The sequence below is a fragment of the Fukomys damarensis genome, unplaced genomic scaffold (genome assembly GCF_012274545.1).
Source record: "Fukomys damarensis isolate Sample0158 unplaced genomic scaffold, DMR_v1.0_HiC HiC_scaffold_34, whole genome shotgun sequence".
Classification (NCBI taxonomy): Eukaryota; Metazoa; Chordata; class Mammalia; order Rodentia; family Bathyergidae; genus Fukomys; species Fukomys damarensis.
The window spans coordinates 15,034,328-15,057,553 of record NW_022900946.1 but is presented as its reverse complement, the minus strand read 5'-3'; the positions used below and the strand labels follow the sequence as shown (position 1 = coordinate 15,057,553).

Sequence of the window (23,226 nt, the reverse complement as noted above, 5' to 3'; positions counted from 1 at the left end):
GCTCATTAAATGTCTGACAAATGGATGAATGAGCTAACGGTAGATTCGAAACATCTGATTCTGCTGGTTTCCTTTCTGGTGAGTAGGAACAGAGGAAGAAAGTTTGCTTCAGAAGTAGGATAAGATGATTGCTCCATTGTGTCCTTGCAAGTAATTAGGGATTTTTATCTTCCTATTGAAGGCAGATTCAACCTTACATTTGTATTTAATGGAAAAAATGATCAGGTATTGGAGAACTTCATCAAGTTCACTCTGTCAGACAGCAGCTGGTTTGGTTCTCCTTTCTATTCTCCAGGTTTCTGCCAGCAGCACAGCCTTTATCTCTTCATCCCTGCAGTTCATGTGGGCACAGCTAGGTTTGAGGTGAGACTGTTCACACCAGCCTTGTTTGCCCCAGCTTTGGGAATTTAACACCACTCATCTCCATATACTGTGTGCTGTGTGGTAGCCACCACTGTAAGCGTCTTGTAAATGATTATCACTCCATTGACTCCCCGTCACAGTCCTTTCAGGAAAGTCTGATCATCATCTGTACTTTAGGGGTGGAAAAATGGAGGCACAGAGAGGTCAAGGTGGTTGCCCAAGGTCCCAGGAGGTAAGCAGCAGATCAAGGATTCAAACTTAAGCAGAATGGCACTTAACTGTTGGGATGTGTCTCGTCAATCCACCTGTCGGAATTCCAATCTTAAAATTCAAAACCGTAACGGCATTTGGAGGTGGGGACTAAGAATCAATGAGTTCATGCATGCACTAATGGATTATCTGGCAAGTGGGTCTGTTCCATAAGTCACTTTGGCTGTGTCTCTTGCGTGTGCCCCTCTTGTGAGTTGTCTCAGAACTCTGCAGAGCCCCACCCATGAGAAGGCTGTCCCTTGAAGCCACCCTTGATCTCTGGGCATCCTAACCCACAGAATCATGAACCGAATAAACTTTTATTCTCGATAAATCGCTCAACTTGTGGTATAGTTATAGCTATGGAAAATGGACTAATGTTGCAACTTAATTCAGGCAAGAGAGAAGAGCTCCAAATCTGTTCTTCGTCCTGAATGTCTTTATAAAGGGTGATAAAAAATACAATGAATGCTGCTGCTGAGTGCCATCCAATGGAAAGCTGTGGTCAAAACATCACTGTGTGTCCTCATCCGTCAATTGTACAGGATCTGGCACTGTGTGACTCTTTTGGCTTCCAAATGTCCATGAAAGGTAAATGCTTTGATATGATTCAGGACATTGATGCAGCCCTGTCGACAAAACTAAAGATACCCAGGAAAAACGTCTAGAATTATTTCATAAAGTGGCAAGAACAATGGAACAGGTGTGTTTAAGGGGAATAATTTTAGGGGGATCGATGGCAGTGTCTTTTACTGTCATAAATTAAAAATTCACTGTCATTTCCAGTCACATGTGCGTGCGTGCGTGCGTGCGTGTGAGTGTGTGGCATGTAAGGAGACACCTCACACCACCATGGGGGCTTCAGGCTGCTTTCTGTGGGGCAATCCATCATGCTGGAGGCAGGAAGAGCTGTGTGTCTCTGTCCTGAGGTGGAATCTCTTTGTTGGGGAAACCTCAGATTTTGCTCTTAAGGCCTTCCAATGACTGGGTGAGTTCCACCCAGCGATGGTGATCTCCTTGGTTTAAAATCAACTGATAAGAGATGTGAGTCACATCCTCAAAACACTTCCCCAGCATCTGCACTGATGTGTGACCATGTGATGAGTGCCACAGCCTGACATACTGACGAATGCAATTAACTGTCGCCCTGGCTGATTTGGTCACTGTGGGCCTCCATTTCCCCTTCTGTGAAGTGGACACAACTTGTCCTGCTCTTCGAGTTTCTCCTCTGTGAAACAGAAACATGGAGTAGTAGTGTGCTGAGGGGTGAGTGGGAAGATGATTTCCAGGTGTGGCACCCTCGCTGCTTGCAGATTGAGGTCTTTTGTTCCCGGAACTCCTGAGTCCTCACAGGAGGAGCATGTGACACCGGGACTAGAAGGTGATTGCTAGCAGGCACTAGAGATATTCATATGACTTTTAGCTTTGTTCTGAGGCCAATTTCAACCCCAGAAGGGACAGCGTACAGCCCTCCACAGGGGCTTCTCTGAGCAGACCTGGATTGGGGTCCTTGATAACTGCAGAGATGACCCCTTTCTTGCTTTGCATGTCCAGGATGGAGGGAGGGGGGCATGGAGGAAGGAAAGGAGGAGGTGAGGGGCATGATCTCCTGTTGTGTGAGTCATGGTGCACTCAGACACGCACACATTGGCAAAATGAGAAAAGACCACGTAGCGGAGGGAAGTAAAGAAAAGTCTTTAAAGCCCCAGATGCGTTGTAATGAAGTCAGATAGAGCAGGAACTTTCTTCTTGGTTCTGATATTTTCTTGATATGTGACTAGAACGAGTCAAGGAATCCCTCTGACCTTCAGTCTCTTCATCTGTGAAAGGGGAAATAAGGTAATATGAACGGGGAGTCCAGGTAATAATACCTGGTTCACAGGGACGAGGTGAGGATGTGACATGCATGGTGCTTTTCTTTGCTGCTTTCTTCCTGTGGCCTGGTGGGCAGTGGCCTCTGATCAGTGGGTTGAGAGGGGCCCCAGGCTTGGCCTGGTCATGACCACTGCGTGTTGGCCTTCACGTCCCCCTGCTACTGCTACTGGCTGCCCCATAGTCAGGTTCAGGTCTCAGTCACCCTGGGTCTTGGTGTTTATGTTTATTTTTAGCAGGGGAATATTATGGCAAAGGGAGAGAAGAGCTATTAATGAACATATTATTCAATAATGGGGGATAATAAGCAGCTGCTCTAATTGCATTATGGTCCTGTCACCTGAAGTTCACACTGTCATTCAGGCTCGGTGTCTGAAGTACTTTTAAGTGGGAGCCCAGGTTTTCAAGAACAAGGGGGGAAGAAAAGAAAAATTACCTAAAAGTGGTAAAATTAACATCCCTTCATTCTTGGCCTTCTAAAGAGCTTTCTGATTATGTATTCTCATGGTTCCACAGGAATGAGATGGTTTTCACTGTAATGATGAAAAGCTTCTACAAAGTAATTCTTGGTATTAGAAAGGGCCAGATGGGGGCTGGGGATTTAGCTCAGTGGTTCTGCCACTTGCCTCACAAGCACAAGGACCTGAGTTCCATCCCCGGTACCAAAAAAAAAAAAAAGAAAAGGCCAGATGGTGAGCAGGACTATTTCTTGAATAATTGGAAAGCCGCAACGTGTGATTGCCTTTGTCCTACCTGATGCTCTTGGTAACCTGGGAGGCAGGCGTTATTATGTCCATTTTGCAGGTAGTGCGTACCGAGGCTCAGTGGGGTGACTAATTCTAAGGACAGAACCAGCACCATGCAGCTGCTCTACGTCTAGCAACTGTAACCTGCCTGCTGAGGACCAAAGGAGGTGAGAGGGGACTGGGTGTACTTTCGGCTCCTGCTTTGGGATGGGCCACATTAGCGTCTCTCGGTGACCCTTTCATAATATCCTCGAAGCATCATGTGACCGGTTTAGACCTGGACTAGTCCTTATATCAGGGTTCTGAGCCCCAACCCCACCTTTTCTGTCCTTGCTTCTGAGCCTGCTTCCTTTGACCTAGAATTCCAAGCCCCCAAAGGGTGTCAGCCTACCGTGAGTGGGGCCAGAGATGCTTCTCTTTGTTAGTTATGCATTTATGCTTATAGTCACCTGCTATTTATGGTGAACAGGGCAAGCTTTCCAATTAGGGTAGTGATTTAATTTTACAATAAATATATGTACACCCTCTAGGAGTATGTAGATCTAGAAACACATTCAGTACACACCAGAAGTGGCGGCAGATGTGATAATAACAATCCCAGAGGTTTATTGAATGTTAGCTGCGGCCACCTGTGACTCTCAGCACTTTCCATTCAGGAGCTCATTTGATCCCCACAGACACTGAAGTTGGTTCTGTTTTTAGCCCCAATTTACAGCTGAGTACACAGAAGTATAGAGGCTTCAGTTCCTGCCCAGGCTGCGGGACCAGTAAGTGGAGGAACTGGAATTTGACTCTAGACCCCTGGCTCCAGAGCATGTGTTTCTAGGTGTTTCTGGCTCCTAGGGTAGGGGTGAGAGGTGTTTGGGCTGCCCTGGGCTGGGCTGTGCAGAGTGACCAGCTTGTCTTGATCTGTCTGAGACTTTCTCAGTTGAGCATCCTACTGAGAGGAGCCCTCAAACCTCCAGCAAACTGGGACAGTGGGTGACTCTGGCTGTGTCTTCAGTCTTCACCAGGTTCTCCTGAGACTGTGTCACCGCATATGCTGGGGACACGAGCCAAGCATATGCACCCAACCCAAACATTGCAGATCTGTAGGGACTGTGAGGAGTAAATATACACATCTCCTCACGACACCATAACACCCAGAAACACTTGCTTAAAAATAACAGAGTAAGTGCCTGATCGTGTCTATGTAACCAACAGTGACACTTGCCTTCCCCACATAAATAACAGAGGGAAAATGTCCCACAGCGCTATCTATAGCACAACAACAAGTGTCATGTCAAACTTACTAAATCCTGGTGCGCTGGCACTTGTCACGGGAAGGGAAGAGACCCTGTTGGTGCGTCTGAAATAGCAGCAATGCCAATAACCACAGTGACAAGGACGGCAGTGATGATGGTATGTTGATGGCTGCTCTGTGGCTTGCACACACTTTGTGGCGACACAGTGCTTGGCGCTCTATGTGAGTTATCTTAATCCATCCTTACGCAGTCTTCATCAGGGTGTTGTTATTATTATCATGTCCACTTTACAGATGAGGAAACTGAGGCACTTGAAAGGGTCTAGAAATCGCCAAGTTTGTATAGCTAGGAAGCCAGGGAGCCGAGACTCCTAATACAGGCAGCCTTTCTTTCTGAACCCCAGGAGAAGACTGGGGGAGTGCAGTCAGGAAGCCCATAGCACCCGTCCCACATCTCTCCACCTCTGCACCCGTTCCTGATAGGCTCAAACTCAGCGTGTGTGGCCAATGGGATTACTGAATATCAAGGGCTCCTCTTTCTAATTTGCATTCCTGGTTCTCCTGGCTTCTTTCCCTCAGGCTCTGCCCCGGCACAGGACACACCTGTGTCAGTTACGAGACATTTCCCTGTGTATCTCACAGGGCGGGGAGTGTGTGTGTGTGTGGGTCCTCGTATGAAGTCACTAGGATGTCAGGCGTGGGTGCATCCCTGTGCCTGCTGTGGCTGTACTTTCCCTCTGTAGCTCTCCCACTGCAGAAGCCTAATCAGAATGCAGGGAGTGAAAGCCGTATTTCGTAGGAATAACCTTGAGTCTACTCATACATACATCCATTTGCAATGTTTGGCACTGTATTATTAGCAACAGATTACTTGGTAATACACATCACTGTTGCTTGCAAGGCACCATACCTGGGGCTGAGAGGTGCTGGTGGAACATGGGCAGTGGAAGGGTGTGTGTGTGTGTGTGTGTGTGTGTGTATGTGGTGGGGGACGATGACTCAGAGCAGAGTCCAGAATCTCACTGCTCTCTTCCCTCGGAGCCTTGTGGTGACTTGCTGGGTACAAGCTATTTCAGTCTGCCCCATTACATGCTCTAGAGATTTTATAGCATTCAAGACCAAATCCTCAAGAGCCTAAATTTAGGGCCCTGTGGGGCTTTCCCTTTGCTGCCGGTTGGGTCTTTTCTTGGCAGGACTCCTCTCCCAAGAAGGTCTTTGCCAGCTGCCAAGAACCTTGGGACCCAGGCCAGGCCAGGCCAGGGGCTGACAGGACCACCATATCCTTGTACCATGCTGGTCTCAAGGCTGAGTGCATCAAATGGGCCACCCCGCTGCATCCCCCAGAGATCGGAGGTGCTACTGTCCTCTCACACAGCAGAAGTCCGAGCCGTGGTGGCCTGCTGAGCTGAATTGTGCCCCTCCCCTCAAATTATATTCCCACCCTCAGCCCTGTAGCAGGGCATGTGACCCCATTTGGAAACAAAGTCTTTATAGATGTAATCAGGTTGAGATGAGGGTCATACCGGAATAGGGTGGACCCTCATTTTAAGACTGGTGTTGCCATAAGAGCAAGGGCAGGGATTTGGATAAGTAAGTCCCTGACTTATGAATGAGTTCTGTTCCGGGAGAATGTTCATAAGTTGGATTCCTTCCTAAGTCCAACAAAGTGAGTCTTCTACACAAATGTACAACGTAAAGTATTAAAAAAGCCAAGCGCACGCACACACAAACGCAGTTACCCTACAATGGTGGCAGAGTACAGCAAGCAACCGACGCATAGGGGACTGCATGGAGTGAGGCAGGGCAGAGTCATTTGTGCTGAGACAAAGGGAGCTACTACTTAGACATCGCTGGAGCGGCTTTTCAGGAGGGCAGACAGAACTGAATCCACGAAACACCTGTGCCATCAGCAGTTCTACCTTGCCCTCCATCTCCTGCTGCGCACGAGCCTCCAAGCTCCCCTTCCCCCTCTGGTCAGTGACCATCACCAGTCACTGTACGCACACAGGGCACATGTGACAGTGGCCAGCAATGTGAGCTAGTTCAGGATTTGTTCGCATCTACGAATGTTAGTATTGTGAAGTCTGTTGGTACCTGAAAGTTACGTGACTCGGGTCTGTAAGTTGGGGACTTACTGTGTAGAGCTCAGGAGCACCATGGACTCCTGGAATCATGAGAAGCCAGGAGAGAGGCCCAGAGAAGTTCCAGAGCCCCCAAGGGACCAACCCTGCTGCTCCTTGAACCTGGCCTTCTGGCCACCTCAATTGTGCAAGAAAAAGTTTCTGTTTGTCTCAAGCCACCTGGCTTGCGGTCCGTCCTTGGTAATGGATGGCAGGACTAGGAGACGAATGCGCCTGCCCAAGCTCACAGGGCTTGTAGACCTGACCCAGGTGGGCTGATATCAGCGTCATGCTCTTTCCATGGTCCACAGTGGCAGCACCTGTACGTGCAGCCTCTGAAAGTGGAGGCTCAGCAGGACTCGGGAGAGTTTTGGAAACCTTCCAGATCCTTCACTTTGCAATCTGGTTTGCAGTGGGCTGAGCTAACCCAATTGTCCCGCGAGCGTGGGCAGACAGGTGCCGATCTTGCCTGTTAACACTGTGGTCTGAGGTCCTTAGTTAATTCAGTCAGGCAACACACAGAGATGTGTCAAATCTGTGCCTAACCCAAGGCTGGGGAGGAATTGTTAGTGCCTCAGCGGGGAACGGGGGTGTCCACAGCCTCTGGGGTAGGGATGGGTGTGTTGGGCAGGACAGCAGATGGTAACAAGAAGGATGCAGAATCCTCTTCTCAGCACCTGCATTAAGAGCTCACTGTGCGTGAGACCTGGTTTTTAGGAGCCAGAAATAAGGCACACAGAGGTAGGGTCTTGGAGAACGTCAGGCACTCCTGTGAGGAGCTGGGGAGCAGGGGTGAAACATATTTTATCAGTTTCCACTTACTGTGGGCTGAGCACTGTTCTAAATGCAGTGACTCACTGAACCCTCCAATCAGCCACTGGCATAGGCAGTATTGTTGCTTATGCTTTTGAAATGGGGAAACAGAGGCACAGAGAGGGTGAATTCACGCAGGCCACCTAATCACCATCTCTGCTCCTCACCCACACTCTGCTGCAGAGAAGGAAGGGAAAAGCCATTCTGTTCTTGGGGCCTGGGGGGGGTCACTACTCAGCCCAGGTCCCCGAGAGTGAGGAGGACCTCACAGGGGACTAGAGGGATGGGCGGAGGGAACAGAGTGTGGAAGGTGTGGAGGTCAGAGCGAGCACCGTGTACCAGTGTGGGCCGAACTGTCCCCTAAAATTCACATGTGGAGTCCTAATCCCAGCTCCTCGGGTTGTTTTCTTACTTGGAGACAGAGTCTCTGCAGACAAAATGACTTAAGATGAGGTCATACCGAAGCCACGTGTGTCCTTTCTCCAACCGTCTCGTGTCCTTATGTAAAAGGGAATTTTGGACAGAGAACCACAAGCATTATCACATGCAGATGAAGGCCAACATCAGGGCCCTCCGCCGACATGGCAAGGAACATCAGATTGCCCAAGACCCACCTGGAGCCAGGAGAGAGGTCTGGGACAGACAGCCCCTCACAGCCCTCAGAAGGGGCGGCCCTGCCGATGTCTGCATCTTGGACTTCTGGCTTCAGAACTTTGGGAGAACGCATGCCTGTTGTCGAGGCCACACACTTTGTCTTGCCAGCCCCAGGGAAGTACACAGTGACCTGAGGCAGTTTGGAAGAGGGGTGTAGATTGGGACAGGGCATCTCAAGGACACAGGGAGAGAGTTAAGGGTGTTACATAGGATTAAAAACATCAGCTACCCAATCACAGGACAGAGAGTTGTGGGGTGAGAGCATTTGTAGGAGGAAATGCAGGAGCTTGGGTTCAAATTCTAGCTCTGCTCCATGACCTTCAACTGGTTATGTAACTTCTCTGAGGTTCAGCGTTCCTTTCTTCCAAAGGCACCATGTTATCAAGCCAGGATTTTATTCACAAGGCTCATTTTATAGCATAAATGCTGTAACTGGTCAGGAACATGGAAGCAAGCAGAACTCCTTTATATATTTTTGCAAATGTGTGCTAGGAATGTAAAGTGGGGCACTTACTATAAAAACTACAAGGTGATTGTTGCCTTTGAGGCATCATATTTTCTTCCATGGGCAGGAAGGACGGAGGCATCGAAAATCAGGAATCCAAAGGCACGGGTGACAGCCGTCTTCCCTCCCTGGGGACTCATGTGGGCCTGGCCGGCAGTCATTGCATTCTGTGTTCAAGGAGTCCTTCCAGCTTTGTTCCGAGCTAGGGTCACCTGCCTGGAAAATATCAACATCACCCTGACATTTTTGAATGCCACCAAAGTTTTTGAATGGCAAGAGCTGGGGTGGTGGTGGCACGGTTTCCATGGTGATGAAGAAGCCAGCGCCAGCGCTGAAGGCATGAGGAGTGGGCAGTGTGCACATGTTTAGTGTTTGAACTTGAGGCTCCCACCTGCAATGAGAATGGATTCCAGAGAGAGAGAGGAGGTTGATTTTTCATTCCAAGTGTGCAAAAGGGGGCTCGGTTGTCCTCGGGGCTCAGGTGACGAACACGAATGCCTCCGTACATGCATGTGTTTGTGTGTATGTGTCCTTTGGTGGCTGTGTGTCTCTGGGTGTGTGCATACATGTGTGTGCCCTTCTGTAGATATGTGTATATTCATGTGCATAGGTGTGCACGTCCGTTTGTACATGCATGCATGCAGTTTTGGTCTATAAGCGTGCACGCATGAAGGTACACATGTGTGCCTGAACGTATTCATGTGAGCTTCTTGTGTTTGCGTACATGTTCCGTGTGTGTGCATATTTATGTTGTGTGCACACAGCTTTCTGTGTGTACACGTGTGTTTGTGCCTATCGCTGTGTGTGCACTGTGGACGGATGTTTATATTTGTGTACATGTATAAGTACTGTGTATGTACCTGTGACTCCATGTACCTATGTGTGTGCCTATGGGCTGTGCGTTGTGTGTGTAGATGTGTGTTTCAGCTGTAACTCTGCTGGGAGATGAAGTGGGCTGTGACTCCCAAAGCGAAAATGTAAGCCGGGCGTGTTAGCATCCCCTGTAATCCCAGCTCTCGGGAGTGAGTTTGAGGCCATTCAGGGCTACATAGGGAGACCCCATCAGAAAACAAAGAAAACAACAACACGACAAAACACCACCCCCACCCGACATTCCATTCTGGCTTGGGTCAGTAAACTAGAAAACAGGCGGTCGTGAAGCTCTCTCTCTCCTGCCCTGCATTCAAGTCCAGCGCCATCCTTGAGGAGCGATGTCAGGAAGCTGGTGAGAGGAGGAGGAGGGAAGTCTGCAGGCCATGGTTTCAGATGCTCTTTGCCGGAGCTCGCCCATCTGGAGCTGGCGCTTTCTCCGCCTTCCCCAAGCCCTCCTCCTGGCCTCGTGGTAACACCTGGTGCACTGGGAGCGCTCTCCCCTTTCCTCTTCTAAGCAGCAGCACATTGCCGGCTCCTGTGGCCAGGGATTGGTCAGACAGAGCGCGCTACCCATCACCAAGGAAGAACCTCTGCACGTGAGTGGTGTAATCAGCTGTGGAGATGAGGTGTGAGCCTTGAGCTGGCTTCTATGTGGGAAGAACTTGCCTGTGAACACTAGGATTGAACAAGGGAGAATGAAGAAGGGAGAGATGGTGTCCTGATGATTCCGCCCATGCGTTACCCTTGACCCAGCCTTGCCTGAATCCGGGGCGCCATTATACCACATCAGATAGAGCAAACTCAGGGCTCATCCAAGCAAAAAGAAGACTTGGCCCGTGTGCGTGTGCGTGTGTGTAGGTGTGTGTGCAAGTGCATGTATGTTATATATGGGGGAGGCACGCAGGTCACCTGCATATTACACGGATGTCAGCAGCCATGTCTTCAGATTGAGACTAGAGGGCTCTGGATGGGGAACCAGGACTCAAGGGTGGGTGGCTTTGTGGAGTAAATTTTGACTCTCAAGAAAGAGAATTCTGATAAAGTGTTCCACAGCAGAAGGCTTACATCAAGACAGGAGACCCTGCAGCTGGAGAACATCAAGTTGGGGAGAGAGAGAGCCAGAGATAGGGTATTAAAACCCTTCTGGAAAGTGAAATAAGTCCCATTAAAGCTGGCAAGGGAGGAAGTGTAGGGTTTATATAGTCAGGAAGAACTCGCAGACAGCTCACAGAATTGGAGGAGGAGGTACAGGACCCTCTACTTCGGGGATGGAACTGGGGCTGTCTGGTTTTCCCTGCCGGGCTCCATTTTCCACTTTGCTCTCTGTGTGGGCAAGATGGCTACTATTCCTTTGTACCTTACACCCTTCCGCCTCCAACCCTGGCTGCAATAGTGCATCTCAGGGGAGGGCTATGATTGGCTGTGCTTGAGTCATAGGCCCGCCTCTGAAGCAATCACTCAGTGTGATTGGCTCTGTCTGGCCCGAGCCCTATATCCATTCCAGTGGTTGGGAGTAGAAATTACTAGAAGTTACTAGAAGAAGTTGAATAGGGGAAACATGCTGGGCTTCTGAAAACATTAGTATCCACGATGCACTGTGGATCCAACATGAAACGGAAAGATAGCCCAAGCTCTTCTGCGGTATTTGGACACACAGTAGGGATGTTTAAAACACATATTGAAGGATGCGTAAAGATTCATTATGATTCTTTTCTGCCTCATTAACACCTTGTGGTTGACTTTGAGACTCAAGAGTTTGTCTCTGATCAGCAGAGGAGTCAGTTGGCCTGGGTGTTGCAGCTATGATGTGGATGAGGCCTGGGGTCACTTCTCAAATAAAGCAGCCCTCGGAGAAAGCCTTCCACACCAGAACACTACAGTGGGAACTGAGAGTTAACTAGGTGGTTATTAAATCACTTTCGCTCCTTCTAGTTATTCCTTGAGCCTCCCCCAAGTGTGTTCACAAATCCAAGTTATGTGAGAAGAAAATTATAAGGAGGGGTATTTGGGGAGCAAAAGCATCAACCGAATTCCTCATAAGTCTTGAACGAGTTGATCAGAGTTGCAACAGCCATTCAGGGAGTGGAGAGGACTGTAAAAATATTTCATCCGGAGTGGTGAAGCAGGTTGCCTTTTGCAGGTTTTATATTTTGAAGAAAATATTGCTGACCATGGAACTCAGGCTCTCTGCTTCTGGTCCAGCCTGACATGAAACTGCTTGGTAGCCTTTCTGTAGCACTCTAATCTTGGTGTGTCCTCTCCACGACTCACTGAAGTTTAACTGCCACTGTAAAATTAGTGTGCGGTGGAACCAGCAGGCAATTAGGTCACGAGGGCGCCCTCCTTTGAAGGGGTCAGGAGTAGGCAGTTATGGTGGGACTGGATCCTGAGAAAATCAACGAGTTCAGCCCCATTTTTCTCTCTGTCTCACGCACTCACTTCTGCCTTCCACCATGGACCGGTGCCACTCGAAGGCCCCAGACGCCAGATGCCAGTGTCACGCTCTTTGGGTTTGAACTGTGAGCCAAATAAACATGGATTGTTTATAAATTATCCAGTTGTTGACGTTGTAGCATACTGACAGAAAAAAACGCAGAAACTTGTGATGGACTTTTGCCGCTCCGGCAGGGTTGCAAGTCCAGGCTGTGTGTGCTCCTGTCCTCCATGTCCACACTCAAGGCAGACCTCGCTGATGGATCTCAGCAAGCCTCAGCGTCTTGCCACTGTTAGCTGTTGACTGGGGAATGAGAGGAAACCAGTGTGCCTTCCCAATTCTGCAGCATCAAAGGTCAACCACTCAGCCCCGCATCTGATGCTCTCCAGGGCCATCAAGTTCCCTTCCAAGACACAAGCTCCCGCGGGCAGTTTCCTGAGCTCTTGCATGCTCATTCCTCCGTGGGATTTTGAACGAGTTTCTTCTCAAGCTAACAGGGCAGGTGTTGAGTATACAGTTTCTAGAATCAGACCCTTCATAGATCCATTCTTGCTACCTCCAAGTTGCATAACTTTGAGTAAATCATGTAACTGCAGAGATCTTCCTTATTTGCAATCTGCAAGTGATAATAACAATACGTAACTCACAGCATTGCTGTGAGGGCAAAAGAAGATATTTCATGAAGGCCCCTAGAACACAGCCAGTCATAAATGCATTCTGTATGCTAAGGTGCTACTGCAAGGTCTGCTGTAGTGATCTGTAGCTGACACTTCCACTGGTATTTCTCTATTAGACGTCTGTCTGTCCATTGATTCCACTATCTATCTTTATCATCTGTCGTGCACCCTTAGCCTTTCCCCATTCTCTCTGAGTCACAGCTAAGGCTCCTCCTCCCCACCTACCAGCCATTTCCCGTTTTCTAGCATTTTATCACACAAGACGCTGGTCCACCTCAGGAAAGCGGCACTCACTCGCTTTTCTGGAGTCACCCTCCAGGGGGCGCCATGCTCATAGATTTATGGGTGAGAAGCCCCCTGGAGTTGTGCCCCCTGGTGTCCTGTTCCCAGTCACATAATGGGGCCATATCTTTCCAGGAGAGTGAATCCTGCCTAGGGAAGAGGCTGTGCCTTAGTTGCCACGGTGTGCCTGCTGCCTGGCACAGCACCTTGGCAGGCAGTAGGTAATCACTGCAGGTGGAATAGAGAGCAGGGAAGGGCTGGGTGGGCCAGCCCTTGATCTTTCTGTCTCAGAAAGGTTAGGGCCCGGTGGCCTCTTTCGGTTCCTTCCATGGAACTAGGATGACTAGGATGCAAAGAGTCGTCAGCCTCAGTGCTGTTGAACGTTCTTTGTGTAGGGAAGACTGTCCTCTGCATCCTAGGATGTTTAGCAGTATCTGTGGTTGTTACCCACTGGATGCCAGCAGCAGCCTCCCAGCCCTCCAGCAGTGACACTCAAAACTTCCTCCAAACACTGGGAGGTTTCTCGGATTTTAGAGACTGTGCAATTTGGCAAGGCTTCTGTGTTTTTCATTGGGTTGACATTCTGGGCACCAGACTTGTCCTGTGACCAGCACAACCTCCCAAGAGTCTCCCTTTATTTCCCTTCCTTCCGGTCTAGCTCAGCTTTGTGGGATCTCTCCGGTCAGATCTTTGAGGAAGGGTCCTCTGAATCCCTTCCTCTCCAGGAGTGTCCGGGTCCTGCTGTGACCTCACAGTCCTCCTCCCCAGCCCCCATACTTACCCCCTCACAGCCCCCCATTATTAGGCTCTGCTTGGCTACTCGCCAGTCTCTGACACACAGCCATGACTTGGATGTCTTATTCAGTTTTGTATTCTCTGTGCTTAGCAGGAAGGCACGCGTGCGGTAGGTGATCATCTCTTCATTCAGTGCGGTTTGTGGATCACCTGCCTAGCGTGAAACCTTGGACTGGACACAAGGATGATAAAAGATGGCATCCTGGGCTCACATAGTACAGGGGACAATGACCCACCAGGCTTCTGAGTCTATCTTGGCCCATTTTTGGACTCCTTAGAAGAGTGTGAGGGTCTAGGCTGTTCCCAAGTCAGGTAATAGAATTACTAAGTCAACGGAGATCAGATTTCTACCTGGATCCTCACGCAACCTGTGAAGCAGGATCTGCGATCTCACATCCACTTTACGGGAGAGGACACCGAGATCCAGGAGGGTTGTGTGACACGCCCAGGGTCACACAGCGTTGGTAGCCAAGGGTGTGTACACCCAGGACTTTCAACTCACACATTGCTTTGTTTGGGTTCTGGGTTAGAGCTCAGGCTCAGATTGCAGAGTTGCTACCTCGGCTCTGCTAGTTTCCAGCTCTCTGATGCAGGCCAAGTCACTTCACTTGTCCATGTCTTGATTTCCTCGCCTGGAAAATGGGCTTAGTTCTAAGCCTTCTAGTAAGATTATTTTAAAGAACCAGTGTGATGACCCAGGCCAAGAAAACTCTTACTAATACATAGTAAACCTCCCAGGCCACGGAAGCTGTTGCCTCTGAAATCCCGAAGTTCACATGTCTCACCCCCTTGGCCAAAACAGCCTCCAGGAAGAGGCCCAACTTCTTGGAACCTTGTATTCCTTCTTTCTCCTAGGAGCCCAAATTCCAAGACATGTAGCTAAAATTGGCTCTCAAACAGCTTTTGCAGAGCACGTCGCAGCTTTTTTTGGGTCTAGAGAGCCAGTTTCCATGATGAAAGTGGCACAGAAGGAGAGACCCAGCTAAAAACAGCCACCGCCCAGACTGGTGTTAACAGGATGCAGCCTCCCCGTGGTTTGGGGGTTTAGACATTTGGACTTCCGCAGCAGCTCTCAGCGTCACCACTAGGTGGCAGTATCGCAACGCGCCGTGAGTAGGCCCCCGGACCTCGACAGAAAAGGAGGGCGCTGCTCCTGGAAATAATGCCCGTAAAAATTAGCTCGGGCTCCATCGTTACGCACTAAAATTTCCCCCTTTTATTTGTTTTCATCACAGCGCTTCATGAAAGCACCTCTTTTAGGGCTGTCTTGGTACCTCGAAAGCAAAGTTGAAGAATTGTCCGAGCGACCCCAAGTCCGTGGCCCATGGGTGTCCCTGCAGCAGGACTCCTGCGTCACACTTTGAATCGATACAGGCGGAGGACTCGCCTTGGCGTTGAATTTTCCTGGTGAGGTGGCCTAGATCAGGAGGCGGGTACCAGTTTGGGACTGGGGTATTGCCATGCGAGGCCGCTTGCCTTCCTTTCTGGATGCAGAGACCGTGCTTTGGCTCTCGGTGTGGCTGGCTTGTGCCCAGGTCGTGGAACCAGATGGAGAATGGGACCCTAATGCCACTTGCCTCATGGGCCACAGTGCAGCAGAGTCTCAGATAGGCTTTCTTCGAAGAGTCCTGGCATTCACATCTTACTTACTGTCACAGTTTTATCAGTCTCTCCAGGGCTTGGTATATATTAGACATGCAACAATGACCCTCTTTGAGCATCCCTTATCCAAAATGTTTGGGACCAGAAGAAGTGTTTCGGATTTTGGATTCTTTCCGGATTTGAGAATGTTTGCATATATGCAGTGATATATACTGGGGCTGCGACCTAAGTCCCAACACAAAATTCACTTTTGCTTCCTCTCTCCTTTATACCCCTGGCTGAAGGTAACTGTGTGCAGTAGTCTTTAGTGGACCTGCGTTTTGACTGCCACGGGTCACTACAGGTCAGGTATGGAATTTTCCATCTCCACTTATGTTTCCCATTTTGAAGATTTGGGATTTTGGAGTTTTGGATTAGCGTGGCTCAGTGGTCGCACTGTCATCATCTGGGGGACCACAGAGGAAGTGGGTCTGACTAGGGGACCCTGATGGGCCGGAAGCATGGGCACCACTGGGCGAACCTTAAGAGTATGAGCTCGAAGCCTCTCGAGGGGCTCAGGCATGGTGAAGTCTCAGAGGCTGTGTCCTGAGATCTCAGTCTCCCCAGGCTTGGGCAACTTTGACCCTCAGAGTCACGTCTTTGGAGACAGAAGCCATGAGGCCAGCCCTGCATTTCAACCTCTCTCCTTGCTTCCTTCAAACGGTCCCTGCTGCCTCATGCCCCTGTGTGCCAGGGCGACCCCTGCCCCGAATTCCATGGGCTCCCTGTGTGCTCAGTCCCTGATGGTTCCGGCTGTAGCACCCTCCCTGCCATCTGGGATGGGCAAGCCAACCCTGACTGTCCCTCACTGTACCCTCCCTGGCTGCCAAAGCTCTCACATCCCAACTCTGCAGTTCGTTGCTATTTTCCTGGATCGCCACGGTCCATCACAGCCTCTCTTACCTTGTCCCCTTCCTCCCACTCCCCCAGCTCCTGGTCTGATAGCTCCCGCTTCCTGCTTCGTGGCTCCTGCCAAGCTGGCCCCTGGCTGTCTCACTCTGCTGCCTCAAATCCATCCGGCTCTGCACCCTGGGTTCAAGGACTTCCCTCCCTTGACCTGGAGCCAAGGCTGCCTCTGACCTGACAGCTTCTCGTTCACCTTTGGAGGTCCATCTCCAGCAGCTTTCCTCTCCCATTTCAGATGAGGGCATTCGAGCTCTGTCTGGTCTGCGGTCTTTCTTTCGTTTGCAGTTTGGATTGGCACCCATTCCTGCCCATTTGTTACTGCCCTGATTCTGCTCTCACTGCAAAGCAGGGCTGGTTGTGGTTACAGGGTGTGAGATGTTTACTCTCTGGCCTCTGACAAATGGCACTGCCTGCGGTGGGTACCTTACACAGAGCAGGGCCTGGCTCGGGGCTGGGAGTCCGTCCCATTTGCAAAGTCCTTGCTCATTTCTGCTCTCAGTGGCCTTCCTCCCCTGGGAGGCCCAGTTCCAATGCCAGCACCTCCAGCCTCCCTCAGCAAACACCAATGGAGAGCCCAGCAGGCCTGCATCCGAGGGCTGCGGAGACATCCTCACTCTCAGGGAGCTTGCATCGGTGCCGCTGGGCTAGCTACAGCCCACACGTGTCCCTAGAGTGCTGGTTCTCATCCCAGTCAAGTCTTTTGGTCTGGAGGCCTGATGCTCACCTCATCTTTCTTTAGACCTGGCACAGTGCAGGTCAGTAGAGTCTGTCAGGATACAGGAACGAATCGCTCTCCTCCCCAGGGTCTGCTTCTGGGCTATCTCCATAGCACCTGGACTCCACCTGCCCTGTGATTCCAGCTGCTTCTGGGCTATCTCCATAGCACCTGGACTCCACCTGCCCTGTGATTCCAGCTGCTTCTGCAGCCCCACTTTTGGCCATATGCAGTTTTTATTTGTGCTTCTCAAACAAATATCCAGTGCACAAGACTGCTGAGCCATCATTCGAGAACACAAGTTACTGCTTCTGCAGCTGTGGGATGGGGCTCTGCGTTTCCCACTGGGTCCCTGATGCTGCTCCTCCAGGGATCATTTTGAGTAGCAGGGGTTGACTTTTGCCCCTAATTTTAACCTAGAATTACTTGGGGAATGCTTAAATGCTCGCACCTGTATCCTTTCCCATAGTGGTCGAGTCAGTAAAGGTGTGCACGGCACGGCCCTCTCTCTACAGGTGATTTGAATGTGCAGCCAGAAGGAAGCCTCGTCCTAGAACCCCTGACATAGAACCACATCCTGGAGATGACCGACCTTGGCTCCCCGCCTCCTATGAACTGGTCTTCTGGCCTCTGGTCACACCTCATCTAGTCCATTCTTTGTTTTGTAGTGAGAGTGATTTTGCCAGAAATGTCAGCCCGTCCAGATTACTCAGCTACTGAAAATCTCCGAAGACTCCTTGTTGCTCTCAATCCCGTGGCAGCTTAAAGCCTCTGAACCTCCCACCCATCTCCCACCACAGTCTCACCCCAGGTTCTAGGATCATGGAGCCGTGGTTGGTTCCCAAGGCCCTGAATGCTTTTCCTTCCTCTCTCCCTTCCCTGTGTTCTCATGCGCAGTCTTGAAAACAAAGATGAGCCATCTGCACTGATGGTGGAGGGCATTGACTTTCTACCAGTTCTCCTCTTTGGTGGATGCCTGCGACTTACAGGAAGAAAGGTTTATCTGCCTCACGGTTTCAGTGGGCTCAGTCCAAAGTTGGCTGAGTCCAAGGCAGAAAGCATGAGGAGGGCCTGGGGGAGGACAGCTGTTCACCCCAAAGCAGCCCGGAAGCAGAGAGAGCAGGGAGGAGCCAGAACAAGGATGCGCCCTTCCAGGCCACACCCCATGACGCACTTCCACCCAAGCCCCGCCTCTAACAGCGCTTGCGGCTGTGGAGTCGCCCGTGGATGAACCCACTGAGGAGTATGCGGCTCCCGGGATCCAAACACGTGAGACTTGGGGAGGGCATTTTAGATCTAAACCATGACAGGCAGGAAATGAAATCAGGCCTCTTTTTGTTCCAGCCTTCTGTCTGCTGACGAGAAGGTCCATTTTCCAATGCTTCCTGTTTCCTGACTGCTAATGGAAAGTTTTTCGTAAAAAAAAAAAGAAAGAAAAAAGAAAAACTTTTGGCCTGTTATGTCTCATTCCTGTTAGCCAGCAGGTCTAAGTATAGGGGAAACCTGCTGGTATGACTTCATGTCTTTTGGCTTCCTCTTCCCTGCAGCTTATTAGCACCAGGGGTTCCCAGCCTTGACTACTCATTGGAATTTACTTAGCTGGGAGCTTTTAAGAAAAACTTTTTTGTATCCTGGTGAAAAGCACCTAACACACAATTTATTATTGTAGCCATTTTTAAGTGTCCACTTCAGCAGTGTTAAGTATGTCGCTATGGTTTGGCTCCAACATGTCCCCCCACAATGTCATGTGATCGGAAGTGAGGCTTTAGAGTGATTGGAGCTTGAGGGCTCTAACTTTATCAGTGGATCGATCATGACTTCATAATTGGATGGCATCATTGGAAGGTGACGAAGACTCAGGAGGTGCAGTCTAGTTGAACGAATGGGTCTTGGGAGCATGACTTCGAGAAACGTGACTTGTCCCTGGTCCCTTCCTCGCTGGCTCTTTCTGTCAGTCTTTGCTGTCTGGCTGTCTCAAGGTGAGAAGCTTTCTCCTGCCATGGTCTTCCATATGTTTTTCCTTCCATTTTGTTTTGAATTTACCTCTCTGGAAAGCAATGGATTGGACTGACCATGGGCTGAAACAGCTGGATCCCTGAGTCAAGAAAACCTGTCCTCCTTTAAGTTATTTTTCTCTGGTATTTGGTCACCGTGATGGAAGGCTAAGAAAACATATATTTATGTTACTGTGAAATATTTTCATCTTCCAAGTCCGAAACTCTATACCAATGAAACACCTCTCCCTGTCTTCTCCCCCAAGTTCTGGAAACCACCCTTCTTCTTTCTCTCTCTATGAATTGGACCTACTTCAGGAAACTCTTAAACATGTAGTTTTAGTATTTACCCTTTTGTGACCAACTTATTTCACTTAGCTTAAGGCCTCAAAATTCCTCCATGTGGTAGTATGACTCAGAATTTCCTTTTTTACAGCTGAATAAGGCAGCACTTTTTGTTTGTCCATAATCCCATGGTGGACATTGGGTGGCTTTTACCTCATGGCTATTCTGAATAATACCTCTATGAGTATGGATATGGGCATACAGGTATCTTGGGGGACCCTGATTTTTCTATTCTTTTGGATCTGTTTCAGAAATGGGATGGCTGGATTGTTACGGTCGATCTAGGCACGGTTTATGTGCGATCGACCCTCATCGATGAGTAAATTTGTTATTTTACTTCCATTCTGCTGCCTCTCTGTGTGTCACTTACTGATTCCTTCTGTAACAGGATAATGTAACAATTCATTTCTTATTTTGAGAAACTGTTATTCTCTTTTCCACAGCAACCACACCATGTTATGTTCCTGTCAATAAGCACAAGTTACCGCTTCTTCTCATTCTTGTCAACACTTGTTACTTTATGATTTTTTGAAACATTTATTTATTTATTTATTTATTTATTTTTACTGTAGCCGGCCAGATGGATTTCAGGATGCTATTTACTTGATGGTTTGAATGCCATTATTGGAGAAATGTCTGCTTAAGTCTTTTGCCCATTTTATAATTCAGTTGTTTGTTGTTGTTGTTGTACCTCAGATTTTTCACAAATATCGACATCTTGGTCCCATGCCCAGATTCTTTGAAGTGGTTTTGGATACATCCTGGGCATTGGGGTTTTTCAACCTTATTCCCACCATTGATGATCACTGTGAACCAAGCTGAGAACTTCTGCATTTCACCAGAGATAATTCCTTTAGGTCCAGAGAAGTCTATTTAGCAAGAAAGAGAAAGGACATATTTCCTATGCTTGACGATTTGGATATCTTAGTCCCACCCTTGAGCTTGGCAGAAGTACATGTTCCTGATGGGAGATTACTTGTCTGAGCCCGCTGTCGGGCTCAGGAGGATGCAGGGCTGGGAGATTCAGGTCTTGAGAGGGATTTCATACCAGCTACTGAGGGGTGTGGAGTGAAACAGGAGTCATTGCCTTTTGCATGAATCTATTCTGTCTTTCACTCTTTAGCATGTCTTGCACAAGTAGGTATTCATGTCATAGAGAAGTAAAATGAGGCTTGGCGAGCTATGAGAAAACTACTGTTCACTAAGGCCTTGAACTCCTGTGAAGTGTTTTACATCTATTTCCTTGTTAAATTCTCACATGAAGTGAAGGTATTATAGATGACGAAGTGGAGATGTGAAGGTCACACAGCTCAAGGACACAAATGATTCGAATTCCTAGATTCCTTTTAACATAACCTCTAACTCCCAGCTAAGTTGCTCAGCACTCTCCAGCTTTCCTCTGCACCAGTGAGCAAACGTCAGAAGAAGCCCTAGTGTGGTATTATACATATGCAAATTTTTCCTTATCAACATTGGCTATCGCAGGAGAGATTCTAACCCTCATTGGAGGACACATTCAAAGTTATGTTAGTAAAAATTACTTTATGTAATGAACCTTTAGGTCAATTCTTCCTGAAATGAGCTGGAATTACATTTTCGCTCTTCCCAGATGTGATGCTTTCAATTCAGCGACGCATTACAGGAGTCAGAAGCTCTCTGACATTTCAGTGCTGGGCACAGCATGTGATAGCTTTCTAGTTTGCTGGCCCTTTGCAGAAGGAAAGCAGATCTATGGGAGTGAATTTTTTAACTTATCGGGGCAATTTGATGGAGGCCTTTTTCTTTATTCAGGGAGAATATGCCATTTTAACATTTAAATTCATTTGTTTTCAAAATCTCTCTTGGGTCACTGTATGAATATTAAGGACTATATGTGCATACACAAATAAGTTATTTGTGTGACTGTAGGCTAATAATTCTATGTGTTTTCTCTTTGCGTGTCTTTAAAGGATTGGATCAGATCTATTTCTGCCCAAGTTGTGCAGATCTTACCAGATATTAAGAAGATAAAAAGAAATAGAGAAAGAATGTTCAGCAAAGACAGGACTCCTGCCTTCTCAATGTGAATTGTTCCTTTGTTCTTCTCTGTGTTCCTGTCCAGCCACACGGTAAGAGCCATTCCCATGACTGCTGCCCCCTGCAGAGAGCTTGGGAGAGGGCAAGGTTTGGTTCTGACCTGCTTTGTCCTCATGGGAACATCAACTCATATAACTGGGGAGATGGTGTTATGATTTGGATGTAAAATGTTCCCCCGAAGTTTCATATGTTCAGAGGTAAGGCTTTTGGAAGGTGACTGGGTCATGGGGTTTTGTACGGTCACTGATTGATCCTTTGATGAGTGTCTAGATAAGGCGCTGTTAGGAGGGGAGGTCCTGGCGAAGGAAGTGGGTCACTGTGGGCAAGCCTGTGGAGGGAATGTCTCTTCTTCTGGCTCTGTCCTTTCTCTCTACTTCTGGTTACTCTCATGTGTGCTCCTTGGAGCTGGTGGCCTCTGAAACTGTCAACAAAAATAAACCTTTTCTCCTATATGTTGTGTATGTCAGGCCCTATATTCCACCGATGAAAAAGTAACCAGTACATGTAGGGAGAGTTGTCACTCTAGGGGCTGTTTTCAGTATAGCTGGTGGCACCGAATTTGCAGCTGAAATAAATGTTTGTGGTCATTTCTTCCTGTTTTGTTAAGATGGGAGGTCAGCTGCGGTGCTCTGTGCAGAAGTCTGAGGAAGCAATTGTAATATGTTTTGCAAAGTTATTTGATGAGATGCATTTAAAAAAAATTGTATCTCTCTGGAGGAGTGAATGTGTTACCACTTTATGTTGATCTTTTCTATACTCATTATTATTTTTTTTAACTTAAAGGTTATTTTGGCTGGTACTAATAAGATCTCTTTCGTTTCTTTTGGTCTCACCCTTTCTACGTTACTATGTTTTAATTTTGTGTTAAAAATAGCACACAGCTGAATTTTCCTTCCCTCCAATTTGACTATGTCTTTTAACTAAAGTGTTTATTCTATTTACATTTATTGATATAATCAGACTTGTTTCCCCCATTTTAAATTTGAGTTTTGCTTGTCTAGCTTTCTACACATATCTATTTTTTCTTTTTTTGGTCTGAAAAAATCGAGTTCTTTTCCTTTGTTATCTCTCCTGGGTTGGAAACTATAGCCTTTGGTGTTTTCTCTCTAAGTGATTCTCTTTGGAGTTTTATAATGTATGTAAAGTTTCTTAACTTTAATGTTAGTACCTTTACTGTCACTTGTTCTCTTCTGCTTGTAGATATAAAGATTTTGAAAAACTGTGACCTTATTCATCTTGCTTCTAATTTATATGCTTTTGTTGCCCAGGATTTTACTTTTTTAATAAAGCCCACTAATTAGACAATTGTTTTTACTTTATGATCATAGTGGTTGTTTAGATTGCATGCATGTCTTACCTTTTTCCTCTTCCCTTTGTCATTTCTTCCTGAATCTTGATTTTCTTACCTGTGATTATTTATTCTGCCTTAATTACATCTTGCGGAAGTTCTTTTAGTTAGAGGATCGGTGACTAAAGCTTTTAGTTTTTGTTAGTCTGCGAATATCCTTAGCTTGACCTGGTTAGATCTGCTATGCTAGCTTGACAATTGTGTTTTCTTAGCACTCTGAAGAGATGGTTTTTTCTTTTTAATTTTTATTAGCACACGTTTATTTGTTGTATCTGGTTGTTAACCCCTTCTACCTGCGGCTGCTTTTCATGCTTTGTGTTTGCTTTTGATGTTCTGTAGTTTTACCCTAATGTATCTTGGGACAGGCTTCCCTTGACTTATTCTGGTCTGAAATTGTGCTTCTTCTATCTGTGGATTCGTACCTTTATTGGTTCTGGAAATTTCTCAGTCTTTACCCCTTCAGATATTCTTGCTATATTTTCTACAAGGGATTGAAATTCATATTTCAACTTCTTATTCCCCTCTTCTTGCTTTGATATTTCTACCTTCTGTGCTTCTATGTTCTGGTTTACCAA

General features: G+C 47.9%; 1 long non-coding RNA gene across 5 annotated transcripts in view; it reads left to right on the top strand.

Annotated features, from left to right (window-relative positions):
• Positions 1–23,226, top strand: part of LOC104850828 — a 191,186-nt gene that overhangs the window by 18,937 nt on the left and 149,023 nt on the right. For 2 of the 5 annotated variants that reach the window (XR_004515196.1, XR_004515197.1), the window contains exons 3-5: positions 3,289–3,397; positions 14,862–15,033; positions 21,177–21,335. This is a non-coding gene — a long non-coding RNA (uncharacterized LOC104850828). The remainder of the gene's footprint in view (positions 1–3,288; positions 3,398–14,861; positions 15,034–21,176; positions 21,336–23,226) is intronic. The other 3 variants (XR_004515199.1, XR_004515198.1, XR_004515200.1) reach the window with 3 other exon arrangements.